The 10,116-nt window shown below is 40.8% G+C and overlaps 1 protein-coding gene across 1 annotated transcript in view; it reads right to left on the reverse strand.

Annotated features, from left to right (window-relative positions):
* LOC117357548 (pantetheinase-like) overlaps positions 1-8,696 on the reverse strand; it is a 54,394-nt gene extending 45,698 nt beyond the window's left edge. Inside the window, exon 1 of the mRNA XM_033938314.1 lies at positions 8,579-8,696. The gene's annotated coding sequence lies outside the window, so the exon portion shown is untranslated. The remainder of the gene's footprint in view (positions 1-8,578) is intronic.
* Between the last annotated feature and the right edge of the window lie 1,420 nt (positions 8,697-10,116).

Raw genomic sequence — 10,116 nt, forward strand, 5'->3', positions numbered from 1 at the left:
TCATTACAATAATGGCAACAACAGTGAGTGGCCCATTGGATTTTACTGAGAATATTAGAGAATCTAGCCCTGAATATGCTAATTGTATACAGACAAAAGTTGCTGTTGACTGTGAGCTTTGTAATCTGTCTGAGCTTGTCAAAAACCACAAGCTGCTGTGACTGGGGGCAAGTCACTTAATATTTCATTGCCTTAGGTACAAAATCAGTACCTACCTTAAATATGTAAACTGCTTTGATTATAACCACACACAGAAAAAGTGCTGTGAGAAGCTGTGGCAACTATTTTCATAAGGTACCTGCAAGGACTCATTCCTACCCCCACTGGACCACCTGGGATAGAAAGTAGGCCAAGGGGAGACGCTATCTGAACCAGAGGGGTGGTGTTGTTATTCTCTCAGGCTGGAGGGTGAGCATAAAAGGCAGGGGGAGGTTCATCGGGGGGCAGATGAGGAATTACGGTACTTTAAAAAAAAAAAAAAGTTATGAAGGTCCCAGCCAATATTCAGTGCTGGGACCTGCATAGCTAGCTGGCCTATTTAGGTTAGCTGGCCTTGGTAGGTTAGCTATTCAGGTCCTGGCATTGAATTTAGACAGAATCAACATAACCGCCAGCTCCTCTCCAACACTCCTCCCTGTACGGTCCCTGACCTGACCATTTGTTGTTGTTTGTTTGTTTTTTGGACAATTAAAGCCAATATTTAATGGTACTGCCTTGTTAAATGCCACTGAATATCAGCATTTCGGTAGACCCAGGGGATTTAAGTAGGCCAGAGTCTCTCCTACCAGCTTGAATTGCTTTCAGTATAGGCCACCAGTCTCGGCGGCTGCCTAAGAAACAGTTGAGAATCGGGTACTGGCGTCCTATGCAGAATCACATCTGCCCTAACAGACACCTAAACCCCCGATTCTCTAACCAGCACCCACATTATCAACACTAATTAAAAACAAACAAAAAAACGAGCCTTAGCCTGTTCACAAAGATAGGCGGTTCAGCTGCCTATCTTTGCTGAGGGATCAGCTGAGCCGGCCGGACTCCTCAAAACAGCACTTCAGAGAATTCTGTCAGCTCAGTTGATCATAAGAATAGCCTTATTGGGTCAGACCAATGGTCCATCAAGCCCAGTAGCCCGTTCTCACGGTGGCCAATCCAGGTCACTAGTACCTGTCCACTGCTTGCCCTGTATCCCAATTAGTTTCCCGCCAACTTCATAGACCACCTCCATTCTTCTTTGTAAGAACGGAGCTGGTTCATGAAGCTGGCAGGAAACTAATTGGGATCTCATCTTGAAAAAGCTCCAGCGAAACATGTCGGCGGCCTGAAAGATCCCGATAGCATGAGACCACTCATTAAGCTAAATTCTCTATTAATGCTTCAAATGAACTTTAAATGAATTAAAAGCACTTTATATTTAAAATATTTAAAAATAATAAATTATTGGCTCCGGTGAAGAACAGAGACGTGAAGCTTAGGGTTATGAATGTAATGAGCCCAGAATGGTGTTCTGAGGATCCAGAAAAACTGAATTACTGATTAGCTTGAAAATAGGTTTCACTGAAAGGTGTTACACTGTAGTCTATGATACATTTGTATATTCAAGCTAAAATATTTTTTCTGTGCTAGTATTTTGGTATGTGAAAAAATGCATACGAGACACGCTGAATAGCGTGTGAAGAGAAAACCAAAATATGGCTTCTCCGCTCCGTAGAAAACAAAGAACTGATGGTCCCACAAGCTGCCAGTTAGCGATATGGACAGTCTTTTTTTATTTTAAAAGTGACAGTTCACTTTGCCAGTCCTCTTCCAATGGACTGCACAACAAAATAACTTATCTTCAAAAGTCAGCTGCTAATTTCTCATAGGAGATTGCTAGTGGAAACTCAACCTTGGATTTAGCCTTCTGCAATTCACAACTGCCAAGAAATTTTGAAGTCTAAGAAAGCTTTTTAGAGTTCAAAATTTCTTGGCAATAATTTTAGCCAGTTTTCTCCATTTTCTCCTACCTACAACTTTAGGGTTTCTCACCCATTCCTGATCTTGCCTAAGTAAAGTATTTAATGCTTTCAAGGTATCCAGGTAAACCAGGACACTGGCATTTGTCCTTACCTCTTCTGTTTTCACTGAAGGGTGATCTCTATCAAAGTCATTTCTAACCCCTCACATCAATTTTTTACCCAGGCATTCTGAGATTTTTTTTTTTTAAATTTATCTAAACATACTTTTTCACTTAACTCCACATCTTAAGGGGAAAAGACCCGCAAAGGAAGCAGTGGGACAGTTGGATGATCATGGAATAAAGGGAGTGCTAAACGAGGGCAAAGCCATCGCCGATAAACTGAACACGTTTTTTGCATCTGTATTTACTGAAGAGGATATACACAACATACTGGAACCCGACAGGTAGGCGAAAATGGGAAACTGACAGGGTTGACGGTCAGTCTAGAAGAAGTATGCAGGCAGATTGATAGGCTTAAGAGCGACAAATTCCCGGGACCGGATGGCATCCATCCGAGAGTCATTAAGGAACTGAAAGGGACTATAGCTGAACTGCTTCAACTAATAGCCAATCTGTCGATCAAATCAGGAAGGATTCCGGAAGACTGGAAGGTGGCAAATGTTATGCTGATCTTCAAAAAAAGTTCGAGGGGAGATCCGGGAAACTAGACTGGTGAGTCTGATCTCGGTACCGGGAAAGATGGTAGAAGAGCTGACAAAAAAACGCATCATTGATCACCTTGACAGACACAATCTGATGAGGACCAGTCAGCATGGCTTCAGCAAAGACGATCTTGCTTGACAAACTTGCTGCACTTCTTCGAGGGAGTAAACAGGCAGATAGACAAGGGAGACCCGGTCAACATTATATATCTGGATTTTCAGAAGGTGTTCGACAAGGTTACGCATGAATGACTACTTTGGAAAATTGAGAGCCATGGAATAGAGGGTGAAATACTCACGTGGATTAAAAACTGATTAGCGGATAGGAAACAGAGTGGTGGTAAATGGACAATACTTGGACTGGAAGAACGTCATCAGTGGGGTGCCACAGGGCTTGGTGCTTGGACCCGTGCTCTTCAACATATTCATAAATGATTTGGAAATGGGTAGGACGAGTGAGGTGATTAAATTTGCAGACGATACAAAGTTATTCACAGTAATGAAGACGTAGGGGGATTGTGAAGACCTACAACAGGACATAAACACGCTCAAGAAATGGGCAGCAACATGGTAAATGAGATTCAACGTGGATAAGTGTAAGGTAATGCATGTTGGTATCAAAAATACCATACACAAATACAAGATGTCCGGGACGGTACTTGGAAAGACCCTCTCAAGAAAGAGACTTGGGAGTACTGGTGGACAAGTCAATGAAGCTGTCTGTGCAATGTGTGGCGGCGAAAAGGGCGAACAGAATGCTAGGAATGATTAAAAAGGGGATCATGAACAGATCAGAGAAGGTTATCATGCCACTGTACTGGGACATGGTGCGCCCTCACCTAGAATAGTGCATCCAGCACTGGTCGCTGTACATGAAGGACACAGTACTACTCGAAAGGGTCCAGAGAAGAGTGACTAAAATGGTTAAGGGGTTGGAGGAGTTGCTGTACAGTGAGAGATTAGAGAAGCTGGGCCTCTTCTTCCTTGAAAAGAGGAGACTGAAAGGAGATATGATCGAAACGTTCAAGATAATGAAGGGAATTGACTTAGTAGATAGAGACAGGTTGTTTACCCTCTCCAAGGTGGAGAGAACAAGAGGGCACTCTCTAAAGTTAAAAGGGATAGATTCTGTACAAACGTAAGGAAGTTTTTCTTCACCCAGAGAGTAGTAGAGAACTGGAATGCTCTTCCGGAGTCTGTTATAAGGGAACACACCCTCCAGGGATTCAAGACAAGGTTGGACAATTTTCTGCTGAATCAGAATGAACGCAAGTAGGTCTGGTCTCGGTTAGGGCACTGGTCTTTGACCTGGGGCCCGTTGCGTGAGCGGACTGGTCTGATCCAGCAGCAGCTTTTCTTATGTTCTTAAGCACATAAGCAATGCAAAGATAATCCTATAAGATCATCCTTTAAAAAACTCTCACTAGGATCCTAAACTTGCATGGGCCCTCAAAGATGCCAGCATTATACTCAATTATGGTTTCATAGTATATGGCTTTATGCATCAGGTCCTCATCGGGTCCGATATTTACCAGTGTTATAAATGAAATAATTAAAGTGAACCAACATTTCTCAAAGATGTTTGAAATATTTGAGTACTTAGCTGTAGTTTACGTGGTCAAATTCACAGGGACTAATCAGCCATGTTTCACCCTGGGGGGGGGGGGGGTTCAAGGCTATTATCCCTACGGAGAACAAAAGTCATAATTAATTTTAGTTTAGTGTCCCCTGTTCCTTAATCACTCAGCTTCACAACTAACCTAGATCCACAAATGGTTTCATATAAATATAGAATAAAATAAATAAATACCTTTGTACGGCTATTGCCCATATATCGACCACTCGGTGCATATACCAAAATGGCCGCGGTGTTTGTTTCATGCAAATAAGTACCTCCCGTAGTCAGCTGTTAGTGACGTCAAAAGGACGTAACCAACCACCTAGCGATGGGGGGGGGGGGGGGGAGAACTGCCTTAGACTATTGATCTTTTATTTTTAATATTCCTAATGCTCTTCCTCTTTAAATGGACTAACTACAAAAGTCCCGATGTCTCAGACCCCCTCACCCATCCATCTCATAATAATGTTTGCCATTCGGGTTCTAAGTTTAGACTGAAAGGGGTGACTGTATTGAGCCGATAGATCCACATTTGTTCCATAAAATTAAGTCTCTCTTCGTTGTTACCCTCATTCTTGGGTCCTGTCAATTTTGCAACTACCCTCCATTTAATTTGATCCACTGAATGTCCACACCGGATCCAATGCTGGACCAGGGGGACTTGGAGGGTTTCTGTTGTGATGCAGGATTTGTGCTCATTGAGTCTCAGCTGAATCGTCCGTTTGGTGCGGCCGACATATACTAAAGAACAAGGGCATATAATGATGTAAATCACCCAACCAGATTTGCAATTTGTGTTGTCCCTTGCTACAATGTGATGTTTTGTTTGTGGATCTTGCCAATGGTCTCCTTCAAAAGTTCTATCGCACCATTGGCATCACTGACATTTAACGTGCGTGCCATGGCTATTTGATATCATGCAGTTTCAACCAGGAGTTATTTTTGCAATATCTTGCATTAGATTTTCTATTAATAGAAGGTTGTATTACTAAGTAAAGATCACCACCAATTATAACAGGAGACTCATTAATGGATGCTAATATATCAGCAACTGAATCAAAAAATTCCAGATCATTATTAGGTGCTTATTCATTGATAATGTTTAGAACCTTGCCCTTAATCTGAAACTTTGCCACAATCCACCTTCCCATCAAGTCATTAATAGATGATATCAATTTTAATATCTGGATGTTTTCTTATCAGGATAGAGACATGATTTTTCTTACCATCGGCAGGAGAAAATAAAGGTGCAATAGACCAATTACTAACCAATTTAAATGCCTCAGTAGTATTCAGATGAGTTTCTTGTAACAACACAATCTCAAGTTTTTGATGGGTTAAATAAGAGAGAAGTTTGTGTCTTAATGGGATTTTGTATACCCTTCACATTAAATGAAACACAACTAATTGGCATCTCTATGCAATTTATCCTGATCAGAACTAAATAACCCCCCCCAAAATTCATAATGTATATCCATGCTGAAAAACATCTCCCCTTGGAGAAAACACCAAGTAAGAGAGAATAAACCTTGGGTCAGCGAGTAACATGAAGGAATACTCAAAACAGAACCCACAAGATATAACATCAAAATTATCACATTAACAACACATATCTACACTCATTAAACATAACCAGAGATTATACATGACATAGAATTATATGGCATAAACAGTTATCATAACAGCGCAAAATAGCTGTATGAATCTAAAGCAATTCATTTAACAATCCTTTTAAGATAAATTATAGGTGACATTGACAAAATACTAGCCTACTAGGATAGAATGGCATACCATCACTGAACAGCTACTTGGCAATCACTGTTTATCATAAGTTGTCATATCAACACAAAATATCTAGCATGACAAAACCCTGAATGACATTCACATTAGAGAATGACATGGGGAGCGATCCCCGCGGGGAACCGCGGCGTGGCTGCGGTTTGACTGCGGGCTATGGAGACTCCATAGCCAAATCACTGCAGACACGGGAACAAAATTTTTCACCGCCCGCAAAAACGGTGAAAAGATTTGTCCCCGCAGGCAAATGTATCCCCTTCTACATACCGCGATTTACCAGGACTTCACCGTGTGTTCGGTTCACTTCGGGATGGGTGTCTGATTTTTTTCCGGCGGCCATGCTTGTCGGCCATATGGTCTCCTCCAACTCGTCTCTCTCCACCTGACTTGCACGTTGCCTGACTCCGCCCCCTTCAATATTCTGGCTCCTCATTAGTCAGTTCTTTCCTGCTCAAGAAGGGGACCAATTGCTACTGCCACACATGATATTTAATGGGTTGCAGTAGCGATTGGAAATCGGGGGATTTCGAAGCTGAGAGGCAAGCCCAGGATTTTTTTTGGAGTCGCTGCCTGGATTGGAGAGAAGTCACTACTGCAGACTTGGAGGAGCTGAAATTTCATTGAAAACTTCAGCGCTACAAGTAGAGGTAAGGTGCACACTTTCCTACTACTTGCCTGCCCAGGGTTGGTGGCGGCAGGGGTGGGGTGGGATTCTTTGACCGGTTGGGAGACGGGAGTCTGGCTGAGCTGGGAGCTGGTTCTTTTTTTTTTTTTTAAATCTAAGTACTAGTGTAGTAGTGTGCTGTGTCCATTCCCATGGGTTACTGAATCCTATTCCTGAACATGTGCTGCAAGAATGGAGGAATCCAGCACATGTTCAGTATGTAACCCATGGGAATACGTTAATAAAGATAAGTATATAAAATCATACCTGTTTGAGGCTTTTATGCATGCTGCGGTGATGGTGACGGGGTGGTGGATGGGATGGCAGTGGTGGTGACGGGGCAGTGAAAGGGATGGCGGTGACGGTGACGGGGCGGTGAAGGGAATGGCGGTGACGGGGCGGTGCAGAGGATGGTGGGACGGGGCGGTGACGGGAACAGAATTTTTCCCCGTGTCATTCTCTAATTCACATTACATGGCCTTACATTCATAAGTTGTCATATCAACATAGAATAGCAAGATAAAACTAAAAACATCAGCATTTCACATGACAAAACGAGCTAATCAAATAAAGTAAGCTTGTTAGGGCAGACTGGCATATCAACACTAAATAGCTGAATGGAGCTAAATACATCAGCTATTCAAGTTTCAAGTTTATTAGGTTTTTATATACCGCCTATCAAGATTATCTAAGCGGTTTTTACAATCAGGTACTCAAGCATTTGCCGCAAAGTGCTTTTCCTGATTCGTTTATGTTTAAAATTTTTGCAATGTACTGTTAATATTTGAAAATTAATAAATTTATAATTAATAATTTAAAAAAAAAGAAGTACTGAGCTGCTGTAAAAAAAAACCCAAACAACCCCCCCCCCCAAAAAAAAAAAAGAAACAAAAAACACAGCATTCTCAAAGTAAAGGTCACAGCAGAATTTCCATCAGGCTGAATGAAATTATAGACATCAACATTCTCAAAGCCAGGTAAAATTGTCATTACAACATAACAAAGCATAACGTTTGTCTATAATTCAAAATCAAATCAAATAATGTACACAAAATGAAGCAGTAAAATAAACCCCAGGACACATCTTGTCAAGGCAGACAGACACAACCATACTGAGCAGCAGAACAAGCATCTAAATGAGATGTAATAACTTCACAGGACACAATCTCCGAAGCTAACTTTCACAATAATACTGGATACTGGATAGACAAAACATCGCACGTAGCATGTATTGATAGATGACTTAGAATAATGTTCCAAAGATCTTCCTAAGGCAGAGTAGTATGACAATACTAAGCATCTAAAATTTAGGGATATTAGCAGTCACATGTTCATACAGCCTGTTAAGTCAACTATTAAAACATCACTGGACAACTAAATGAAGCAGATGACATCAGCGTTTCCATAGTAAGCATTCCTAAATGGAATAAATTGACACTCACAGCTAATTTGCTGGCAGGACAGAATATTTACATAACAGAGGCAAATATACAAGCAGCATTCATGCCAGGCAGTTGCTGACATTCAAAATGAACATTCCATTCAAACAGCTGAGCAATTAAATAATGCTGAGCAGCTAATGAAACCAAATACATTCCATTTAAACAGCAAACGCAGGTCACAAGTCAATCCATTCATCAAATCTCACATTTATAAAGCCGTCAATTTACCCTTCAGAATCATTAGACAGGCAAACAGTAACACACATACCAGATTCAACCAAGTCACAATTAAAATCATGCTAGAAGAAAGTAAAGTAGAAAAACATAAGATGAAGTGAAGTACAATAATAACACCAGTTTCAGTCCAATCCACACATTATTATTGCATGTTTGATATACCGCTTAATCTGATGTACAGATCTAGCTAAATGACCCCCCAAAACTTCTCTCCACAGGGCTCAGGGTTCTCCAAGAAGCTCACACCTTCTGCGAGCTACTGCCTTCATCATCAGTCATGTAATGGCAGTCCAGACAGTCTGAGGGAGGAATCAAGGCTTAATAATATCACTCAGAGAGAGGGCTGGGCATATTTTCCAAGTGTCTCCATGCCTATGAACGGTAGCAGCACTGTCCTGTATACTCACCCTACCAAAAGAGCAGATAGAGCCAAAATAGCTAATGCTGTCGGCATCATTCTTCTGGGTTTCCTACTCATCATATGAACCATAAAATTCTTCTGCTTTGTCACCTTATGATCACACATCCTCTGTCTCCTTCCCTTTAAGAACTTCATTGGAATGCTTTTATGATTCACTTATGTGCTCTTAACACTGGCATCTTTTTCCTTAAATCATTCAGACAAGATGAAGGGTTTAACTTTTTGAAACCTAGTCAAAAATGTATTATCACTTTAATAAAAAAAAAAAAGTTATCACCTCATATTCTTTTTGTTAATTTGCTTTAAAATAGACTAACACAGGAACCACACTACTTTATCTTAAGAGATTAAAAAGGCATCTTCCCACTTACAAAGCTAATGACATTTTGTACTGAAGTGAGCTGCCCTGCACAGAAGGCTCAATTGTCTCACTAAATAGGGCTGGTGCAAGGGTATTAGATGCCCTAAGCCTGGGGTGGGCAACCTTTATACAGAAGGCTGTACTATTCCCTAGAAGGCTGCATACAGAACATGAATAGTTGTGTCACATAATTCACTGCCAACAAATACAATGTGGTGACTGAATGAACATTATGTGAATGGTCTGCTACTATATACTTTTTTGTTATTCCTTGCAAAATACGGTATTTAAAATCACCAAAACTCTGGTTAATTATATTTGTGCTGGACATTTTCTGTGTACATGTCCCATGGTCTCACAGACTGCATAAAATTCAATGGTGGACCTCAGGTTTCACACCCCTGCTCTAAGGGAATCTTTAGCTTTGCAACCCCTTTCTGGTCCCCTACTCTCCTAGAATATGATAATAAACGATCATCCCACCACTCCTAAAGAAAGAAAAAAAGTAGAGATCAAGGAGATGTTTCTACCGGGATCTTTATTTATATTCTAAATGATACAACTGACTCAATATGGCCAGCTTTCTCCAAAGCAGCGTGTTTTTTTCGGGTGTTGATCTTCTGATCTGAAAATTCCATCTACAATTGCTTGAAAGACTTCTGAAGGCATTTTTGTGCCGAAACACTGGCCGTATTAAGTCAGTTGTATCATTTAGAATATAAATAAAGATCCCGGTGGAAACATCTCCTTGATCGCTACTTTTTTATTTCTTATGGTTTCCAATCACGTAGAGATCTTTTTCTTGTCCCTCTTTTGGATACATCCTGCCAAAACCAACTTGTGAAAATGCCTAACTGAATAGTAAAAAAAATCAGCTTTTTATCTATTATATTTCATATATACAGCATATACAATGTT

The sequence above is a fragment of the Geotrypetes seraphini genome, chromosome 3 (assembly GCF_902459505.1).
Source record: "Geotrypetes seraphini chromosome 3, aGeoSer1.1, whole genome shotgun sequence".
Lineage (NCBI taxonomy): Eukaryota > Metazoa > Chordata > Amphibia > Gymnophiona > Dermophiidae > Geotrypetes > Geotrypetes seraphini.